This window comes from Carlito syrichta, unplaced genomic scaffold, assembly GCF_000164805.1.
Source record: "Carlito syrichta isolate Samal-C Ts95f unplaced genomic scaffold, Tarsius_syrichta-2.0.1 Scaffold315109, whole genome shotgun sequence".
NCBI classification, from domain to species: Eukaryota; Metazoa; Chordata; class Mammalia; order Primates; family Tarsiidae; genus Carlito; species Carlito syrichta.
Window position 1 is genome coordinate 773,968 of NW_007259205.1, and position 23,675 is coordinate 797,642.

A 23,675-nucleotide genomic window follows, 5' to 3' on the forward strand; every position below is an offset into this window, starting at 1 on the left:
ATAAATTTTCCTCTAAACATTACTTAGATAAATAGATCAATGGACTATAATAAAAAGTCCAAAAGTTGGTTGGACTATAATAAAAAGCCCAAAAGTTGGTTCATATTATATAGAAAGTAGTTTGTTTTCTGAAGTCATCAATGAAAGTCAATAGAAATAAAAAATCTCTTTTTAATAAATAGGCTAGAAAAAATAGGTGGGCTTATGGACAAAAATGAATGTATCTAGTTCTTACATTACAAACCCACACTATCCATGTCTTACATTACAAACCTGCACACACACACACACACACGCACACATACAAATAATTAGAAATGGATCATAGATCTATATAAAATGATTGAAATAAAGTTTCCAGGTGAAAAGACAGATTATTTTGAGATCTCTAGTAGTTACATCTTTCTTACTCAACAATATCAATCATAAAGGGAAAAAAAGGATAAATTAGACCTCATGAAATTTAAAAGCATTTTCTCATCATATGACGCTGTAAAAATATGAATAGACTGTGGTCTAAAAAAACATTTGCAAAACACATATCAGAAAAAAGTACGTATCCTGAATATATAATAGCTTATGTAATTTAAAACTAAAGAATAAATGCGTAACAAAGAATTGGCAATAGATTTGAATAAACAATTCATAACAGAAAATAAACAAAGGGCCAATACACAGATTAAAATAGGTTCAACAGCATGAGTCACTGGAGAAATGCAAGTTAAAATCACATGAGACATATGCTGATAGTAAAACTTTCAATTCTGGCAATGTGAAATGTTAGGAGGGATGTGGATTTGGAACGCACTTATATATTGCTAATGGTGTTCTCTTTGATGGAACCTCTGACAAGTTATTTAGCACTTTCTCTTGAACCTAAACAAGCACATAATCTACAACCCACCTATTCTTCCTCTAGTCATTTATTCAAGAGAAAAGCAAACATAATACACAAAAGATTTTAATAACAGTTCTATCCATAGTTGCTAGAATATGAAAACAATCTAAGTGTCCATCAACAGGAGAATGAATAAGCACATTATTTTTTATGTTATGCAAAACTATTCAGCTTTCAAATGGAAAAAAAAACTGTTGATATATTCAACAAAATGGATAAGTCTCATAGACTTTTTAGTGAGTGAATTAAATGGAGCATACTTTATGCTTCCATTTATATGAAATTATTAAAAATTCAAAATTATTTATCATGAGAAAAGTAATAAATGTTCCCTTTTGGTATTTAAAGTGTAGGATTCAGCCAGCCTGTAATTCCAGCACTTTGGGAGGCCAAAGTGAGGGGATTGCCTGAGCCCAGGTGTTCAAGAACAGCCCGGGCAATTTGGCAAGTCCTCATCTCTACAATAAATCAAAAAATGGCCAGGTGTGGTAGTGTATGCCTATAGATCTGGCTACAGGGAAAGCTGAGGTGGAAGGATTGCCTGAGCCCAGCAAGACGATGCTGGGGTTCCATGAGCTTGCCACTGCACTCCAGCCTGGGCGATGGAATGAGACTTCAACTAAAAAAAAGAAAAAAATTTAGGATTTTAGAAAACATTGTGAAGTGATAGAAATTATCTTTATTTTGATGGAGAGTGGGTTATAAGGGGGTATAAATTTATTAAAACTCACAGAACTGTATCCTAAAGTTTCATGCATTTGTCATACATAAACTTTACCTAAAAAATAAAGACTGCAAACAAATATTAAACTTTAACTGGCAGATTTGTTTTTTGTAATGATGGATTAATAAATCTAAAAATTCTTTCTAGATATTCTTTTACTGAATGAGTAAGTATGCTCAGAATTATTGGAGCCAAAATTTTTACCATTAAAAAAGGGAATTATAAATATGAAAAGGGAAAAGACCAGAGGTAAACAATATGTGTCCAAATCTCAGTTTCTAAATATTAATTTCCATTAACAAATACTAAAGTTTCTGAAATAAATGGCTAACTCCTACACTAAGATAAGGGAATAAAAAATGTTCCAGTGATATAATTTGTGTCAGAAAGACAGTATCAAGATCATGAAGATTGCTCAGATGTTCTCAGGAATCAGCTTGACTGGCTTTTCTCTGGCCAAATCTGGAACAATTTGAGCATTAAAATAAACATTTACAGAATTATTATGTCTTATTAAATAAAAACCATTTAGTCTGCACTGATAAAAGCAAATACATAAATAAATAATAGATAAGCAATAAAAATAAATAAATAAAATAAAATAAAAAGTACTTTTTAATAAATATCATATGGAAGAAATGATGAAGTAAGAAAATTATCAGCCGCGCTCGGTGACTCAGCCTGTAATCCCGCGCCTTTGGAAGGCTGAGGTGAGTGGATTGCCTGAGTCCACGGGTTCGAGACCTGCCTGGGCAGCGAGACCTCATCTCTACAATAAATCAAAAAATCAGCCGGGCGTGGTAGTGCATGCCTGTAATTCCGGCTACTTGGAAGGCTGAGGCGGAAGGATCGCCGGAGCTCAGCGGGTCGAGGCTGCAGTGGCCGGAAGTGGCCACTGCACTCCAGTCTGGGCGACAGAGTGAGACTCCAACTCAAAAAAAAAAAAAATTATCAGTGAAATCTAAAAATAATAGATATATTTTGTTGACAATGCATCCAGTTTTATCTCTGCTGTATAAAAAACTTGAAAATTTTCATTTTCATCTTTATAAAACAGAGCTGGTAAAGACTGTCAATAAGTCTTCTTGGAACCATTAGAAAACTGGTGAAGCAGAAAAAACTGCTATCTCCTAATCTGGACAGATAGTGCAATCCAGAAATACAGTCAAGATCTGTTTAATTGCAGCAGAATCCAAAAATTGTAGGAACTCAGAAGCCCTAAACCAGAAGAAGTGGTAATTTTGATGAATTGCTAGAGGCTGAGTGTGGATAAATATGAAAGTGAGAAATGCCTATGATCAGTTTTAGGGGGGAGGTCCATCACATTCATGGGATTTACCTACAGGAAATCCACTAGATTCCCACAAATGAGATCCAAGTAAAACCCCCTCTTCATTGTGGCAGGCAGAGAGGAAGAGTAATCACTGAAATAAATAATAAATCTCAACTACAAGTCCTACTACATAGGCAGAAAATGTTTGCCAGTGCATTATCCCCATAGAGGAATAGGAATTCCTTTTACTCCATGCTCCTCCCTCCAGCCCTGTATCTCATAAAGGAGGGAAAAAACACAAGCAATAGTTGTGAAAGCTGTCAGAAACAGACTACATAGACTGAAACTAGGGAAAGGAGCAGAGGGCAGGAGGAAAAGAAGCAATATGACTGAAAAAACAATTGTGAGAATCAGAGCTGAGAGACAGGCCATCTAAAAGATGAAGATTTAATCTAAATATTATGCACCACCTTTATACCTTGCCTTCCCACCACCCCAACAGGGTTCCAGTTGATTACAGAATCATATTATACCAGAATCAGATGTGACACAGATTTTTGAGTTATTAGATAATTTAAAATAGCTATAATTATTATGCTGAGTTTTAATGGCAAAATTAAATAACATGCAAAACAAGTGTGTAAGGTAAGCAGAGAAATAAAGCATTTAAGAAGGATCAAAATAAAATTCTAGAAGGAAAAACTAATATGGCCAAATTAAAAATGTTTATAATGTGCTTATGAGGAAACAGAATTGAAAACAAAAAAAAGTATCAAAGAACTGCAGGACTTTTTCAAACTGTGTAATATATATGTTATTAGATTACTTGAAAGATACAAAGAAAACAGCAGAAAAAAATATTTGTGATAGCAATGGTTGAAAAGGGTGGAGGAAGATAATGGTAGAGCAAGTTGGAATATGCAAGTCCCAGTGTGAGTGAATGAGTGTATGGACAATGTTGCATATGTGTCTGTGAGTAAGTGGGCATGTGAGTGGCTGACTGGGAATTCAGGAGCAAGTGGCCAGGGATCTCATGGTGAAGTGGCTGCAGTTGCAGTGCTTAGTCCCTAGTGCTTCCCAGGGTGCAGAAGCCAAGCGTCATTTTTTAAAAATCAGAAAAGCCCTTCCAGGAAAGAAGCTGTCAGGAGAGATTGCCAGCTCTAGGCTCGGCCTCAACTCCACAGTGCCTGGCTGGATATTGGCAGCAAGGGTTGTAGGGAGCACAGCAAGGAAGTCAGAGATAGAGCCCCCTGGAGAAGACAAAACAGGTACCCTTCCATTATCAGAAACTGAGAAGGGAAGTGCTCCCAGTTTGCTTGCTCACCATGGAGTGACAGACCCGGACTCTGTGACTGGTGGGTTAACTACTCATTGGTTGATTGTGACCCAGAGGGAATATCCTAAAAGCACAAACTTCAGAAGGACAGGACTAGTGCTGAATATCACACACCACATTTCATATCCTGATTCAGCTGTGGGACAAAGGATGTGACCACAAAAGGATGAGAAAGACCCCCTGAAGATATCAGTGTTGAATCTGGAGCTGGCTCAATGCCCTACTCTCCAGCAATCCTCTGAACATCAGACCCATGCAGCTGGGACATGGCTGAGAGGGAAGAACCCCAGTGGAGCCTGGATGTCAGCTGCAATGGGGAATTACTACAGGATAAGCCTGACTGTGGCACCCCCCCTATAGTACTTGCAGAGGAAACAATCCTGGACCTCCCCACTGGAGGGGATCTCCCTGACAATAAATGAGTGGGAGGGAAAGACTACAGCCCCACCCAACCCCACTGCTCCCTTCTTTCCAGGTCTGCACACTGGGAAGTTTGTGAATGAGGCTGCAGTTCTGCAGGAGACAGCGACGGGGCTTACATGTGAGCAGCTGAGAGAAACAATTGCAGAACCTGCCACAAGAGGGCAGGTTTTTATTAAAAGTTTTTTTTTCTTATTTTTTTCTTTGTGCATGAATATGTATGTGAGGAATTGATTTGCATTTCTCCCATCTTTTTTCTTTTTTCTATTTTTTCTTTCATTCTTTTTTTTGTTTTCTGTTTATGTGCATACATGAATGATCGAGGGTTCATCTTCTAGTTTTTGTTGCTGTTCTCTTTTTTAGGTTAATGTGTGTGTCTGTGAATGTATGTGTAAGGGTTCAATTTGCATTCCCCTGTTTGTTTGTTTTTTCTCATTTCCTTCTTTCTTCTTTTGCTTTGTGAAGGGTGTGTGTGTGTTTGTGTGTGTCTGTTTGATTTTCCTGTTTTTGTTTTGTTTTTGTTTTATTCCACACTGGAATAAAAAAAATATCAACACCAATAAAATTACTCCAAAACCCACAAAGACATGGATGCTAAACAGCATGATGCTGAATGACTACTAGGTTAGCACAGAAATCAAAACAGGAATAAAAAGACTTCTGGAAACAAAGGAAAATAAAAAACATCTTACCAAAACCTCTGGAATGCCATGAAAACAGTTCTAAGAGGGGAATTTATACCTCTATGAATACACATCAAGAAAACGGAAAGATCATAAGTTAGTAGCCAAAGAAATCACCTATGGGAGCTGGAAAGAAAAGGCCACCAAAACCCTAACTTTGGCAGAACAATCCAGATCTCCAAATTAATAGCCTAAGTATGTTACATAGAAGACAAATATATAGAAAAAAAATCAGCAAAACAAAAAGTTGTTTTTTTTAAAAGATAAACAAGATTGGTGGACCACTAGTCAAGAAATGACCAAGAAAAAAGCCAAAATAAAAACAATCAGAAATGCAAAAGATCAAATCACAACTGACCCAAAGATATACAAAAGAATATCAGAGATAACTATGCACACCTGTGTGGAAAAAATGCGATGACCTAAATGAAATATGGAGGACTTCCTGACATCACACAAACTCCCAAGGTTGAATTAAGAAGACATTGAGACATTAAATACATCAATAATAACAAGGAAATTGACTCCATCATAAGAAAACTACCTATAAAAATAAAAGCCCTGATCTCCAGCAAAATTCTACAAAATATATAAGGAGCTGATATCAAGCCTCTTGAAAGTATTCTATGCTATTGAGAATGATGGAACTCTCCCCACATCCTTTTACAAAACTAGCATCACATTGATACCCAAACCAAGCAAAGATCCAACAAAAAAAGTAAACTACAGGTCAATATCCCTGATGAACATAGATGTAAAAATTCTCAATAGGATTCTAGCAAATCGGATCCAAATTACAGCTCAAAATAATCCACCATGACCAATCCGCTTCATCCCTGGGATTCAGGGCTGGTTCAACATCTGCAAGATCATAAGTGTAATTAAATATATCAACAGATGTAAAAACTAGACCCACGAATATATCATTAGATGCAGAAAAAGTACTTCATAAAAGTTCAGCATTTCCTCTTGATAAAAACCCTTGAATACCAAAACAATGAAGGAACATACCTCAGAATAGTAAGCACCATCTACAATAAACCCACAATGAGCACTGCTAAATGGACAGAAACTGGAAGCATTTCCCTGAAAACTGGAACAAGACAAAGCTGCCCACTTTCCCCTCTTCAGTTCAGCATTGTGTTGGAAGTCCTAGCTAGAGCAATTAGACTAGAGAAAGTAGTATAATTGCGAGAAGAGAAGGTAATCAGGTGTATCCAAATAGGAAAGAAGGAAGTTATGTTAGCCTTCTTTGCAGATAATATGATCCTATACCTCAAAATTCTGAGAAAATCAGTCACAAACCTTGCACTGATAAAGGACTTTGGTAAAGTCTCAGGGCATAAAATAAATGTGCAAAAGACAGTTGGGTTCTTATACACCAACAACAAATAGGCAGAGAATCAAATAAAAAACACTATCGCATTCACAATAGCCACAAAAAAATGAAATACTTCGGCATCTTTCTAACCAGAGAAGTGAAAGGCCTTTGCAATAAAAACTATAAAACACTGCTCAAAGAAATTTAAGAGGCTTGGCTCGGTAGCTCAGCCTGTAATACCAGGGCATTGGGAAGCCGAGGTGGGTGGATTGCCTGAGCCCGCGGGTTCGAGACCTGCCCGGGCAACATGGAGAGACCTCATCTCTACAATAAATCAAAAAATTAGCCGGCATCGTAGCACATGCCTGTAATTCTGGCTACTTGGAAGGCTGAGGTGGAAGGATCGCCTGAGCCCAGTGGGTCGAGGCTGTGGTGGCCAGGAGCAGCCACTGCTCTCCAGTCTGGGTGTCAGAGTGAGACTCCAACTCAAAAAAAAAAAAAAAAAAGAAATTTAAGAAGGCACAAACAAACGGAAAAATATCCCATGCTCAAAGATTGGAAGAATCAGCACTGTTAAGAAGTCCATCCTACCAAAAGCAATCTACAGATTCAGTGCAATACCCATTAAATTACCAATATCATTCTTCTCAGACATAGAAATGACAATACCGAAATTCATATGGAAACATAAACCACCATAAATAGTCAAGACAATCCTCAGCAAAAGAAACAAAGTGGGAAGTATCACACTTCTAGACTTTAAACTTTATTATAAGGCTACTATAATCAAAAGAGCCTGGTATTTGTACAAGAACAGGCATACAGACCAATGAAACAGGATAGAAATGCTGAAAGCAAAACCTCAATTTCTCAACCAACACATCTTCAACAAAGCCTCTACCACCAACCACTAGGGAGAATATAAACTATTCAGTAAATGGTACTGGAAAAACTGGCTGACCACATGCAGAAGATAGAAACAGGACTCCTACCTATCACCATACACAAAATTCAACTCCAAATGGATCAAAGACCTAAATATATAACCTCAAATGTTAAGAGTCTTAAAAACACAGGCGATTCCCCTCATAGAAATAGGAATAGACAACCAATTCCTTATCAAAATTCCAGATGTCCATGCCATGAAAGATAAGATAGACAAGTTGGACTTCATTAAATTGAAAACCTCCTGCAAAGCAAAATAAACCTTCGAGAGAGGGAAGACAGCAACAAAATGAGGAAAAAAAATATTGCCAACTGTATATCTGACAAAGGCCTAATATCCAGGATCTACAAGAAACACAAATGTGCCTAAAGGAAAAAAAGAAAAAAAAGAAAGAAAAACAGCCCATTTAAAAGTGGGTAAAAAACATGAATAGATACTTCTTCAAAGAAGATATATTAGAAGTCAACAGACACATAAAAAAGTGCTGAGTCTCACTAATCACCAGAAAAATGCAAATCAAAACCACTTTGAGATACCACCTAACTCCAGTAAGAATGACCATAATTAATAAAACAAAAAACAATAGATGTTGGTGAGGATGCAGACAAAAGGAAATGCTTCTACACTGCTGGAAGGAAGGCAAACTAGTTCAGCCTCTATGGAAAATAGTGTGGCAGTGTCTAAAAGAACTAGAAATTGACCTTCCATATGACCCAGCAGTCCCCCTACTGGGAATATACCTGGAGGAACTCAAATCATTGTACAAAAAAGATACCCGCTCATGCATTTTATTGTAGCACTATTCACAATAGCAAAAACATGGAACCGATTGTGCTGCCCAGTGAAACTGGACTTGATTTTAAAAATGTGGTAGATATACATGATGGAATGTTACACAGTCATAAAGAAGGACAAACATATGGATTTCACAGCAACTTGGATGGATTTAGAGTCTGTAATACTCAGTGATCTTCCACAGAAACAATGAACTGAATATCACATGTTCTTACTCATAAGCCGTCACTGAACATTTACCAAAATACTATAAGAAAGGGATTGGAGGTAGTGGGATACTGCTGGGGTCGGGTGACACAACATCAACAATGGTACCTGATCTCAAATCAGGTGATGGGGTGACCAAAGGTAGGCCCAAACTTTACCCATACGATGACCACTTGTATACCTAATCCTGAATTGTGTCCCACATCTTTAAAATAACAAAAAATAATTAGTTAATTATTTGATGGACTAAAAAAACAATGGCCAAGAACTTTCCCAAAATACTGGGAAATACTGGGCTCTAGTGAAAGTAGACTAGGAGAACACCAGCAAATACACTCCCCAACAAACACCCACAAATTACACCTTGGCAAATCAAATTCAATTAAAAAAAAATCATCTTAAATGAAGCCAGAGGGGGAAAGGAACCTTAAGTATAGAAGAAAACAGATGAAATTTACAGTGGATTGTCAGAAACCAGACAAGAAGAAAGTGAAATAAAATATATAAAATATTTAAGAAAAGCACCAACATATAATTTATCTCCAAAGGGTATTTTTAAAAGCAAAAATAAATTAAAATTATAAATATTTTTAAAGTTCTGCAGAAAGAAAAGTTTCAGTAAGTAACAATTTCTATTTTCAATTCATTTTGTAACTGGTTATATAGTCGTAAAACCTGTTGGTGTGAGCAAAAGGAACAGTTTATTCATGCAATATAAATTATTTCTGAATACTCCATGCTTCTTTCTCTGCTATCCCTATTAGAACTAATTGGTGTAATTCATGTATTACTGGGAATCCTATGAGCCTACAAATAACATTGCAATTATCACTTCAAATTTTCTAAAACTTTTGTCAAAACTGGAAACCTCCTCCCACAATTCTGTATTAGGTTCTAACTATAGGTTGATTGTTTTTATCATGATCTCAGAGGAGAATAACACAGTTAATTGAAGGAATGTGATTAGTTCAATAATTACAGGTATTTTTCTCAGTTAATTGTTGTTATGTATGTGGTCAACAAGTGTATTGCGAATACCAGTGGAAAATTATCAAAATCCCTCAGAGCAGAGATCAAAAATAGCCTCTATGAAGAAAACTGGGATGTTGTTTGTTTACAAAGTGATGATGTATTAATCTTTAGGAATATAACTGTTTCCTCATAAGAAATCTCTATCCTAGACGGTGAACTTTACCCAATAAATGGCTATTTTTAAATTCACCTTTGTATTTCCAAAATTTAGCACAAGATTTGGGGCAGTGTGCCTTATAGACAAAATAATAGAAGGAAAGACAGAAGGAAGAGAGGAAGGGAGGGAGGGAGGGAGAGAGGAAGAGAAGTTGGTAGAGTGGAAGAGTAGGTCTTCAGAGGACAAGTAAACTAGATCTCATTTTTGGTTTACTAAACATTGGATGGTTATAGAACAAATATTCCCAAGAATATTACTTGGCAAATAGAATTCTTCAATTCAGAGTGAAAACAAAAACCATGGGATCTTGAGGCTTCATTTTAAGTGAGTTTAAGATTTTTGTTTTTTGTTTTTTAAGTTTAACATTGATTTAAAGACAACACGAGACCAGGCATGGTGCTTTACACCTGTGATCCTAACACTTTGGGAGGCCAAGGCAGGAGGATTGCTTGAGCCCAGGAGTTCAAAAACAACTTAGGCAACATAGCAGGACCCCTCACCTCTACAACAACAACAACAACAACAACACATACATATATATATATATATATATATATATATATATATATATATATGTGTGTATATATTTATGTATATATGTATGTGTGTATATATTTATGTATATATGTATGTGTGTGTATGTATATATATATACACACATATATATGTATGTGTATATACACAGTTTATAGCTAGGCATGTGTTCAGTGGCAAGTGCCCGGTGGTGCATGGAATCATGAAATCCAGCTACTTGGGAGGCTAAAGTGGAAGGATCACCTGAGCTGAGCCGAGGAGGCTGAGACTGAGGTAAGCCATGATCAAAGACATGCGTAAATGCCTTCATTCTTCACAGATATCTAATAAGCATGTAGGTAGAGAATTTAGGCAGCATAAGACAAGACATATTTCAGTCACTGATCTCAAGAAAGAGATTCTTATAGTATCCCTGCTCTCTGAATTCCAGAGTGGAGTCCTCTGTCTGAAATTAACATAGGTATGTCTGCTTTCCTTATTTCCTATTTTAAAAAAAATCTATAGTGCTTCTGCTTCTCACCTTAAATTTTTTCTCTTATTGCAGGTTTTTTTTTTCCTCTGAGATATTTATTTTAGCTTTGAGTTTATCTGTGTTGTATATGCTTCATTGTGGATTGATGAAAGAATGGTAATTTTATGCATAGATCAAAAGGCTGTTTTATAATTGTGACCATGTTTGCTTTTTTTTTTTTTTTTTGAGTTGGAGTCTCACTCTGTCGCCCAGACTGGAGTGCAGTGGCCGCTCCCGGCCACCGCAGCCTCGACCTGCTGGGTTCCGGCGATCCTTCCGCCTCAGCCTTCCAAGTAGCCGGAATTACAGGTGCGCGCTACCACGCCCAAGCTGATTTTTTTATTTATTGTAGAGATGAGGTCTCGCCGCCCAGGCGGGTCTCGAACCCGCGGGCTCAGGCAATCCACTCACCTCAGCCTCCCAAAGGCACGGGATTACAGGCTGAGCCACCGAGCCCGGCTATGTTTGCTTTTTAAATAGACTTTAAAGGAGTTTTAGGTTCGAAATGTGTATTTAAGAAATCACACAGAATGTGTATTTTGCTGTTGTTATATGAAGTAGTCTACAGATGCCCATTTTATCTAGTTGATTGATAAAAGTTGTTGAGTTCAATTATGTCTTTACTGATTTTCTGCTTGCTGGATCTGTCCATTTCTGATAGAGTGGTATTAAAGTCTCCAACTATAATAGTGAATTCATCTATTTCTCCTTAATTTTTATCATTTTTTTGCCTTATGTAGTTTGATGTGCTGATGTTAGGCACATACACATTAAGGATTGTTTGTCTTCTAGAAGTTTGACCCTTTTATCATTATGTAATGGCTTTTTTAATCCCTGATAACTTTCCTTGTTTTGGAGTTCACACTGTCTGAAGTTAACATAACTATTTCTAGTTTCTTTTGATTAGTGTTAGCATCATAAATCTTTCTCCTTCTATTTACTTTTGATTTATATGTGTTATTATACTCAAAGTGGGTTTCTTGCAGACTACATTGAATTGGATCTTGTTTTAGATCCACTTTGACAATCTCTGCCTTTAATTAGTGTATTTATGCTATTGATCATTAAAGTGATGATTGATGCAGTTGGATAAATATCTACAATATTTGTCATGATTTTCTATTTGGTGCACTCATTCCTTGTTTCTAGTTTCTAGTCTTCCACTCTTTTTCTGTCTTTTATGCTTTTAATTGAGCATCTCATATGTTTTATTTTCTTTATTTTCTCAGCATATTGGTTATACTTTTTAAAAATTGTTTTTAGTGGTTCCCTAGGGTTTGCAATATGCATTTACAGCTAGTTCAAACCTACTTTCAAATGACTGTACCATTTTACAGGTAATACAAATACCTTATAATAACAAAACAACACTAATCCCTCTGTTTTATTTCTTGTAACATTACTTTCACTTATGTTACACATAAGCATACATAAACACGCATAATTAAATACATTATTGATAATATTTTGATTAAACTGTTGTCTGTTCAACTAAAAGTAAGAAATGAGAATTTTCATTTTACCTTTACTCAATTTTTTTCTAATGCTCTTCCTCTATTTTTATAGATTTGCATTTCTAACCTATGTCATTTTTCTTCTTTCTAAAAAACATTTAATATTTCTTGAAAGGCAGGCCAACTGATAATCAATTCTCTTCATTTGTGTCTGTCTGAGTTCTTTTATTTCACTTTTGAGACATAATTTTGCAGGGCACAGAATTCTAGGCAGGTTGGCTTATTTTTGCTCTATACATTTTAAATTTTGTTTCTATTCTCTACTAGTATTATTTCTGAGAAGTCAGATATAATTCTAATCTTTGCTCTTTTACAGTTTAAGGTATTTTTCCCTTCATTTTCTATTAAGATTTTTTATTTATCTTCAATTTTCTGCAGTTTGATTATAATATGCCTGGGTATAGTTTGTTTTGACATTTAACTTGCTTGATGTTTCCTGAGCCTCCTAGATCTATGGCTTAATGTCTGACACTAATTTGGTGGAAACTCAGTTATTACTCCATCAAATATTTCTTCTATCCTTTTTCTTCCATTTTCTCATAGTATTTCTCTTATTACTGCATTACACTTAAAAAAATGTGTCCATGGTTTTTTATTTTTTCAGTTATTTCTCTTTGATTTTCTATTTTGGAGGTTTCTGCTAACATATCTTTGAAGTCAGAGATTTTTTTCCTTAATCATATCCAGTCTACTAATAAGCCCATTAAAGGCATTCTTCATTTCCATTACAGTGTCTTTTTTTCTTTTAATCTCTAGAATTTCTTTTTTATTTTTTTTTCCCTCCCTTTAGGTGGAAAAGGAAGGCTAGAGGAGGTTAGAATTAGGTATTTTCCTTCCCCCAGTTCATTAAGACTCTGGTTAAAAATAATAGCAACAAAATACTAAGTTACTCTGGTAAATTAGTTTTTCTTGAGGGCAGACCTTGTTAAGAAGAACATATTGCTCTGGCATATTTTCGACTTGGCTCTTTTTCCCCTCTCCCTACTAGTAGCATGAAGAAATTTTTCTCTCATATTCACTGTGAGAATCTGGTTAAGATCCTAGAAGAAACACTCATGAAACTGTGAGGACCATCTTATGATTGGGGTTTTTAACTTTCATACTTGTCCACACTGAGTCTATTATCAATTCATTAGTTACAGTTTAGGGTTTTCTACCCTGGTACTGGCTCTCAAGGAAGTTTCTACTCATGAGTTTCCTGTTTCAGTAATTATTATTCTCTGTATTCACCTGTTTGCTTCTCTAATTTGGCCGCAGTTTACCCAGTGATCTCACATCTCTGTTGGACCTAAGAGATGGTTTTCCAGTTTGTTCAGCATTTAGTTGTTACAATAAAATGAGGTCTTCCAAACTCCTTATACATAGTAGTCCTACATGCTTAACTGTCAGGGGAGCTGGGAGGGAGATTGGCAGTTGAGGGAAACTGCTAGGGGAGGGAGGGGCATAAAAATCAACATTTGTATACCTAACCCTGAATTGTACCCCACATTTTATAATAAAGAATACAAAAAAAATGTTAAAAGTATACTAGAATTATCTTTTTTATTGTTTTGTTTATTCTCCAAATACATATTGTATATTGATTGTGTGCCAGGCACTATGTTACAAAAAATGACAAAAGACAAATAATGTGTGTAGTTTTTAACTTCAGGGTGTATGGTTATTATTGTTTTCCGCCTGTGAATGTATTACTAATTAATACAAATTATCTTGTAATAGATGTGCTTCAGAATGAAATCACAGATAAGTTTGCTGGGATTTCTAAACAGGCATAAAATAGTTTATATACCAGTCTTTTTTTTTTTTTTTGATTCGGAATCTCACTCTGTCACTCAGGTTGGAGTGCAGTGGCACTCTCATGGCTACTGCACCTCAACCTGCTGGGCAATCCTTATGCCTCAGTCTTTCAAGTTGCTGGAACCACAGGCATGCACCGTCATACCTGGCTAATTTTATTATTGTTATTATTGTTAGTTGTAGAGATGAGGTCTTGCCATGTTGTTCAGGCTGGTCTCAGACCCCTGAACTCAGGCAATCCTCTCACCTCTGCCTCACAAAGTGCTGGGATTACAGGCCTGAGCCACCGTGTCCAGTTTTTTTTTTTTTGAAAGATGTGGGGTACAATTTATGATTAGTTAGACAAGTGGTCATCATTATAGGTAAAGTTTGGGCCTCTAATCCCCTTTACCTGATTTGAGATCAGGAGTTACCCTTATTGATGTGATGTGCCCCCCACCCTCCCTTGGCAGTGTCCTGCTAATGTCAAACCCTTTCTTATAGTATTATAGTAAATGTTCAGGGTCCACTTATGAGTGAGACCATGGTTTTTATGGCTGCATATTATTCCATTGTGCCTGCGTACCACTTTTATTTTATTTTATTTTTATTTTTATTTTTTTTAGTTAGAGTCTCATGCTGTCGTCCTGACTGGAGTGCAGTAGCTGCTCCCGGCCACCGCAGCCTCGACCTGCTGGGCTCCGGTGATCCTTCCACCTCAGCCTTCCGAGTAGCCGGAATTACAGGCGGGCACCACCAAGCCCTGCTAATTTTTTGGAGATGAGGTCTCGCCAAGTTGCTCAGGCAGGTCTCGAACCCACGGGCTCAGGCAATCCACTCACCTCGGCCTCCCAAAGTGTGGGATTACAGGCTGAGCCACCGAGCCCGGCTATATCACTTTTATATTAAAAAATCCAGTCCACTTTCAATAGGCAGCACAATTGGTTCCATGGTTTTGCTATTGTAAATATTGTTGCAATAAAAATGCACATGCAGGTATCTTTTTAATAGAGTAATCTGAATTCCTCTGAGTATATTCCCAGAATGGGGATTGCTGGGTCATATGGAAGGTGAATTTTTAGATCTTTCAGGAATTGCCACACTGTTTTACACAAAGGTTGTATTAGTTTACACTCCCGCCAATGGTGGTAGAAGTGTTCCCTTTTCCCTGCATCTTCTCCAACCTCTGCTGTATTTTGAGTTATCAATGATGGCTATTCTGACTAGAGTTAAATGGTATCTCAATGTGGTTTTAGTTTGCATTTCTTTGATGATTAGTGAGGTTGAACACTTTTTCATGTATCTGTTGGCTGCTCATATATCTTCTTTTGAGAAGTGTCTATTCATATCGTTTTCCCACTTTTTAATAGGACTTTTTTTATTGTTGTTGTTTTCTTACAGCAGTTTGAGTTCCTTGTTGATCCTGGATGTTAGGCCTTTGTCAGATATAGAGTTAGGAAATCCTATTTTTCCCATTGGGCTATCTTCCTGCTCTCTTTATGATTTCTTTTGCTTTGCAGAAGCTTTTTAGTTCGATAAGGTCCTGCTTGTCTATCTTATCTCTTATACCGTGAGCATATTGCTAAATGGGCAGAAATTGGAAGAATTTCCCCTGAAAACTGGAACAGGACAAGGCTGCCCACTCTCCTGTTCAACATAGTGTTAGAAGTCCTTCCTAGCTAGAGCACTCACACAAGAGAAGCAAATCAAGGATATTCAAACAGGAAAAGAGGGTGTTAAGTTATCCCTCTTTGTTGATGGTATGATCCTATACTTTGAAAACGCAAGAGACTATGTTAAAAACCTCCCTGCACTGATAAAGGACTTTGGCAGACTCATGGTACAAAATAAATGTGCAAAAAATGATCACATTCTTATATACCAACAACAAACAGGCAGAGAACCAAATAAAAGGCACAATCCCATTCAAAATAGCCACACACAAAAATGAAATACCTTGCATCTTCCTAACCAGAGAAGTGAAAGACCTTTACAATGAAAACTACAAAACACTGCTCAAAGAAATCAGAAAGTACACAATCAAATGGAAACATATTCCATCCTAATGGGTTGGAAAATTTAAGTTTTATTATTATTATTATTAATTTTTATTTTTATTTAAAGATGTGGGGTACAATCCAGGGCTAGATATGGATTGCAAATGTTCACTATGCAGGCACCCTTATTGATGAGGTGCATCCCCTCACCTTTCCCAGGCAGATTCCCACTACTGCCAATCCTGCTTCCTTGCTCCCCTCCCGGCAGTCTCCTGCTACTGCCAATCCTTTTCTTATAGTATTACAAAAATTGCTCAAGGTCCGCTTATGGGTGAGAACATGTGATACTCAGTTCTTCGTTTCTGTGAAAGATCACTCAGTATTATAGACTCTCAATCCATCTGGGTTGCTGTGAATTTCATGATTTTGTTCTTCTTTATGGCTGCATAATATTCCATCTTGTATATGTACCACATTTTTTTATCCAGTACTCTTTTGATGGGCAGTACGGTTGGTTCCATGTTCTTGCTACTGTGAACAATGCTGTGATAAACATACATTTGCAGGTATCTTTTTTATAGAGTGAAAATCAACATTGTTAAGATGTACATCCTACCCAAGGAAATCTACAGATTCAATGCAATATCCATTAAATTACCAACATCATTTTTCTTGTACATGGAATCAACAATACAGAAATTCAAATGGAAACAAAAAAGACCACTCACAGACAAAACAATCCTCAGCAAAAGAAACAAAACAGGAGGTATCACACTTCAGACTAAACTTTACTGTAAGACTATAATAATCAAAACAGCCTGGTATTGGTATAAGAACAAGTATATAGACCAAAGGATCAGGTCAGAGATACTTTGAAATTGAAGCAAAACCTCAATTTCTCAACCAATTCATCTTTGACAAAGCTTCCACCAACAACCACTGGGGAGAGGAGAACTTATTCAGTAAATGGTGCTGGGAAAACTGACTGACCACATGCAGAAGATTGAAACAGGAACCCTACCTATTACTATATACAAAAACCAACTCTAAATGGATCAAAGACCTAAATATAATATCAGTTAAATAAAAACTTTCAAGTACTTACAGTTGATCTAGTGAATTAATCAACGGTGTAATAGAGTTATACTCCTTTAATTTACATTTAATCCATGTATACTTTTATGATTTGTTATGCAATTCTTGTGAACATCATATTTTGATCTAACAATATTCTACCTAATTCATTCATCATGTCAGTCATATTATAATGTCCAAATCTCATGATAACTATAAAAATCAGTATTATTCACCTGATAATATTGATACTTATTTGCCTTTGACAACTACAAATTTTGGAATTACCATGGATATAGATGTTTTTTTCTATTTTTTGTAAAGGTGAAGTCTCACTATGTCATGAAGGCTGGTCTTGCGCTCCTGGCCTCAAGCAATCCTACCATCTCAGTTTCCTACAGTGCTGGGATTACAGGCATGAGTCATCACACCTGGCTAGAATATGGATTTTTTTTTTAATTGAAAGGAAAATGAAAATTTTTCTTAATGTTTTATTAGGTTGATATTGCTTAATATAGGTAATTTTTATTCAAGTTCTAATATGACACATTGACTATATATATATATAAATGTACTCAATTATAATTTTTTATACATAAAAGTATTGGCCTCAAAATATAATGTGGTATAATTAAGAAATTGTTTTCCTTTTATCGCTTCACTATGATATTTTTCTAGTTCCAATCCACAAACACAGAGCTCTTCATTTGCCAAGTTACACCTATTACAGAGGTTCAGCAGAAGTTCATGTGAATTTCTTTTTAATAAACTCCTCCCAAAATGAAAGGACATTCTCAAGTAATGATAAGAAATGAGAGAACTTATGTCTGATTTCACCAACTTTGCCATGTCATTTATTTTCACTCTTTCATAATGAATTGGTCACCTTAGACCTTGATTCATTTTTCTCTTTGAAGGTAAACTGTCTCTTTATGAATTATTCTTTCAGTAGAATAAATGTATATACATTTAATTATTCCTGTTTCTCGGTCTTTGATCATGGTATATGAAAGAAGAAAAACAAGATATCTAAAAGGGTTGTATTGCAAGTGAATTTTCTGAAATAGAATATTATCTTCTTAGACATAACATATTCCTCTTTTTCTGCTCTAGATTATTTCTGGGAAATGCTTAGCTGATTTCTTTTATCATTACAGGTTCTATTCTTTTTTCTGTAATTGTAATGCATGACAGGTCAGATTGGAAAAAAAATGCCAGTCTCAAAAATGGCTAGATATCTCAAAAAGTCAGAAACATTATTTAAATGATATAAAGATGAGTTGAGGTTTAAAAAAATACAGATTAGAAAATTTGACACAATATTTACCTTTAGATGTAGCAATTGTGGACTAATAGTATTAATAGACAGCATATAGTATTCAAATCAAAAGCTAAGTGCATTTTTTTAAATCAACATGGAAGAGACTATAAAGCTCATGTAAATTATCATCAATTTAAATACATTTTTATCTTTTCTATTTTGTGTACCTCCTATTCAAAGAACTCAAGATTATTTTAGAAGCTTATAGTAAGTACTATGCTTTCAGGTATAGGTGACACCAGTAAATTAAATTATATATAGTAAAAATATATTATGTACTCAATATTTGTTTCTAAATTTATAATTTTTTGTGTGATTATAGTTTCCTATTCTTAATAACTGGAAAACAAATACTAAGTTTCAAAATATAAATTTTTTAGTGAGATAATTAAATCAGCTACAATTACTTAGGTAGTATTTATTTATTTTTTTTAAATCAATATTTTTTATTATGGTTTTTGGGTACAGTTAAGGGTTAGGTGTACAATTATGTTTCATTCAGGCACCCTGTTGGTAAGAGGTGTTTCTCCTTCCCCAGACAGATATTTGCTACTGTTAATCCCATCTCCCTCCCCCCTCCATAGTTTCCCAGTACCGTCAGTCATTTTCTTATAGTATTACATTGGATGTTCAAGGTTCGTTATATGAGTGAGAAAATGTGATACTCGGATCTTTGTTTCTGTGAGAGGTCACTCAGTATTATAGACTCAAGTTCCATCCAGGTTGCTGCGAAATTCATGATTTTGTTCTTTTTTATGGTTGTGTAGTATTCCATCGTGCATATGTACCACATTTTTTAATCCAGTCCTCTTTCCATAGGCAGCATGGTTGTTTCCAGGTTCTTGCTGTTGTGAACAACGCTGCGATAAACATACGTGTGCAGGTATCTTTTTTATAGAGTGATTTGAGTTCTTCAGGGTATATTCCCAGTAGGGGGATTGCAGGGTCATATGGGAGGTTCATATTTAGAGCTTTTAGGAATTGCCACACTGCTTTCCACAGAGGTTGCACTAGTTTACACTCCCACCAACAGTGTAGAAATGTTCCCTTTTTGCCACACCCCCTCCAGCAACTGTTATTTTTTGAGTTGTTGATAATTGCCATTCTGACTGGAGTTAGGGGGTATCTCAGTGTGGTTTTGATTTGCATCTCCCTGATGATTAGTGAGGTTGAACATTTCTTCATGTGTTTGTTGGCTGCTCCTCTTTTGTGAAGTGTCTGTTCATATATTTTGCCCATTTTATAATGGGATTGTTTGTTTTTTTCTTTTCAGCACGTTTGAGTTCCTTGTAGATCCAGGATGTTAAGCTTTTGTCAGACCTGGTGTTGATGAATATTTTTTCCCAGTCTGTAGGCTGTCTCCCTGCTCTCTTGATGGTTTCTTTAGCCGTGCAGAAGCTTGTCAGTTTAATAAGGTCCCACTTGTCTATCTTCTCTCTTATGACCTGTGGGTTTCAGGTTTTGTTCAGGAATTGGATGCCAGTTCCGATTTCCATGAGGGTATTTCCTTCATTTTCTAAGGTTCTTATGGTTTGAGGTTTTACATTTAGGTCTCTGATCCATTTGGAGTTAACCTTTGTGCATGGGGATAGATAGGGGTCCTGTTTCAATCTTTTGCATGTGGTCAGTCAATTTTCCCAGCATCATTTACTGAATAGGTTCTCCTTTCCCCAGTGGTAGGTGGTGGAGGCCTTGTCGAAGATGAGTTAGTTGAGAAATTGAGGTTTTGCTTCTGGAATCTCAATTCTATTCCATTGATCTATATGCCTGTTCCTATGCCAATACCAAGCTGTTTTTTGTTTTGTTTTGTTTTTTGCTGAGGATTGTTCTGGGTATTCTTGGATGTTTGTGTTTCCATATGAATTCCTGTGTTGTCTTTTCTAGGTCTGAGAAGAATGTTGCTGGTAATTTGATGGGTATTGCATTGAATTTGTAGATTGCCTTAGGTAAGAAGGACATCTTCACAATGTTGATTCTTCCAATCCTGAGCATGGGATACTTTTCCACTTGTTTTTGTCATCTTTGATTTCTTTGAGCAGTGTGTTGTAATTTTCATTGTAAAGGTCTTTCATGTTTCTGGTTTGGAAGATGCCAAGGTATTTCATTTTTTTTGTGGCTATTGTGAATGGAATTGTGTTTTTTATTTGGGTTTCTGTTTGTTTATTATTGGTGTAGAGAAATGCGATTGTCTTTTGTACATTTATTTTGTATCTTGAGACTTTGCCAAAGGCCTTTATCAGTGTAAGAAGGTTTTTGACAGATTCTCTTGGGTTTTCAAGGTACACAATCATATCATCTGAAAAGAGAGATAACTTGACTTCCTTTTTTCCTATTTGGATACCCCTGATTGCCTTCTCTTCTCTGATTGCTCGAGCCAGGACTCAAAGACTATGTTGAACAGGAGGGGTCAGAGTGGGCATTCTTGTCTTGTTCCAGTTTTCAGGGGAAATGGTTCCAATTTTTGTCCATTTAGGAGTATGCTGGCTGTGGGTTTCTTGTAGATGGCTTTTACTATTTTGAGGTATGTTCCCCATATGCCTAGATGTTCAAGGGTTTTTATCAAGAAGCGGTGCTGGATTTTATCAAAAGCTTTTTCTGCATCTAATGATATAATCATGTGGTTTTTGTTTTGACATCTGTTGATGTATTTAATTACATTTATGTTTTTATGAATGTTGAATCAGCCTTGCATCCCAGGGATGAAGCCTACTTGGTCATGATGGATGATTGTTGAGATGTATTGCTGAATTCGGTTTGCTAGGATCTTGTTGAGAATTTTAGCATCTATGTTCATCAAAGATATTGGCCTGTAGTTCTCTTTCTTTGTTGGATCTTTACCTGGCTTGGGTATCAATGTGATGTTGGCTTCGTAAGATGACTGGGGAGAGTTCCATCTTTTTCAATCTCCTGGAATACCTTCAGTAGAATTGGTATCAGCTCCTCCTTAAATGTCTTGTAGAATTCTGCTGGAAAGCCATCTGGACCAGAGCTTTTTTTTGTAGGAAGTTTTCTTATTACGTAGTCGATTTCCTTGATTGTTATTGGTCTAATTAGGATCTCAATTTCTTCTTGTTCCAACCTAGGTAGGTTTTGTGATGTCAGAAAGTCCTCCATTTCCTTAAGGTTTTCAAGTTTGTTTCCATACAAGTGTAAGTAGTAGTCCCTAATGATCTTTTGTATTTCTTCAGGGTCAGATGTGACTTCATCTTTTGTGTTTCTGATTGTGCTTATTTGATTTTTTTCTTATTTTTTCTTGGTCAGTCTAGCTAGGGGACCATCGATCTTGTTTATCCTTTCGAAGAACCAACTTTTTGTTTCATTGATTTTTTTTATTATCTTTTTGGCTTCTATGTCCTGGATTTGGGCTTTTATTTTGGTGATCTGGATTCCTCTGCTGAAATTAGGGTTTTTGTGATCTTGCTTTTCCAGTTTCTTTAGGTGACTTGTTAGGTTGTGAATTTTTGTTCCTTCCATTTTCTTCATGTGTGTTTGTAGGGATATAAATTCCCCTCTTACTACAGCTTTCAAGGTGTCCCAGAGATTTTGGTAAGATGTTTCTTCATTTTCATTTGTTTCCAGGTATCTTTTGATCCCTGTTTTGATTTCGTCATTGACCCAGGAGCTGTTTAGCATCATGCTGTTTAGTGTCCATGTCTTTGTGGGTTTTGGGGGGACTTTGTTGGTGTCAATGTTTATTTTTATTCCACTGTGGTCCGAGAAGGTGTTTGGTAGAATTGCAGTCCTTTTAAATTTGCAGATGCTTGATTTATGGCCGAGTATGTGGTCGATCTTAGATTATGTTCCATGTGGTGATGAGTAGAATGTGTATTCTGTGGTTTTTGGATGGAGTGTTCTGTAGGTATCAATTAAGTCCATTTGGTCCAAAGTCACATTGGGGTTCCAGATCTCCTTGCTGATTTTTTGTCCTGATGATCTGTCTAGGGTTGTGAGTGGGGTATTAAAGTCCCCAGTTATGATAGTGTTAGAGTCGATATCTTTCTTTAGTTTTCCAAGAAGTTGCTTTATGAAAGTTGGCACACCTATGTTGGGTGCATATATGTTTAGGATAGATATTTCTTGTTGATGGATTGAGCCTTTTATCATTATGTAGTGGCCTTCTGTATCTTTTTTGATTTTTAATAGCTTGAAGGGTATTTTGTCTGAAATTATTATCGCTACTCCTCCTTTCTTTTGTATTCCATTCACCTGAAAGTTGTTTCCCATCCTCTTACTTTGAGTCTGTGGGTGTCCTTTCTAGTGAGGTGAGTCTCTTGAAGGCAATAGATTGTTGCCTGATGATATTTTATCCATTTTGCCATTCTATGCCTTTTCAGTGGTGCATTTAGTCCATTCACATTTAGGCTAATAATTGAAATGCAAGAGTTGATCCCTGTCATAAGGTTCTTACAGAGTTTTTCCTGTTTGTTTGTTGTCTTTCTTTGGGTTTCAGAGTTGGTTCATGTGTGTTTTTAATCTTTTGCCTGTACTCTTGTGAAGAATGCTGTTGTTCTTTTTTCTTTTTCTTCTGTGTTCAGTACTTTCTTAAGTGTTTCTTGTAGAGGTGGTCTGGTGGCAGCGTAGGTTCTTAGGGATTGGATGTCTGGAAAAGGTTTCAATTCTCCCTCACTAATGAAGCTTAGTTTGGCTGGGTAGGTTATTCTTGGTTGAAATTGTTTCTCTTTTAGAACTTTGAAGATAGGGCTCCAGGCTCTCCTGGCCTGAAGGGTTTCTGTGAATAAATCTGCTGCTATTCTAATTGGTTTTCCCTGGTAGGTAGTCTGGCCTTTTTCTCTTGCTGCCTTTAGGAGTTTTCCTTTCATAGCTATTTTGTTTAGGCGAATTATTATGTGTCTGGGAGTTGGTCTTCTCATTTGTTGTCTTGCAGGGGTTCTCTGAATCTCTTGTGTCTGAATTTTTTCATCCTTAATGAGATGAGGGAAGTTTTCTTGAATGATTTCATGAAATGTTTGTTCCAGTATGGCTTCTGTTTCTCTTTCTACCTCAGGAAGCCCAATTACTCTTAGGTTTCGTCTCTTGAAGTTATCATTCATCTCTTGCAGGTTTTGTTCTGTCTTTTTGAGCTTCGTTTCTATGCTTTTGATACTTTGGGTTAGTTCTGTGTTTTGGTCTTCGAGCTCTGAGATTCTTTCTTCTGC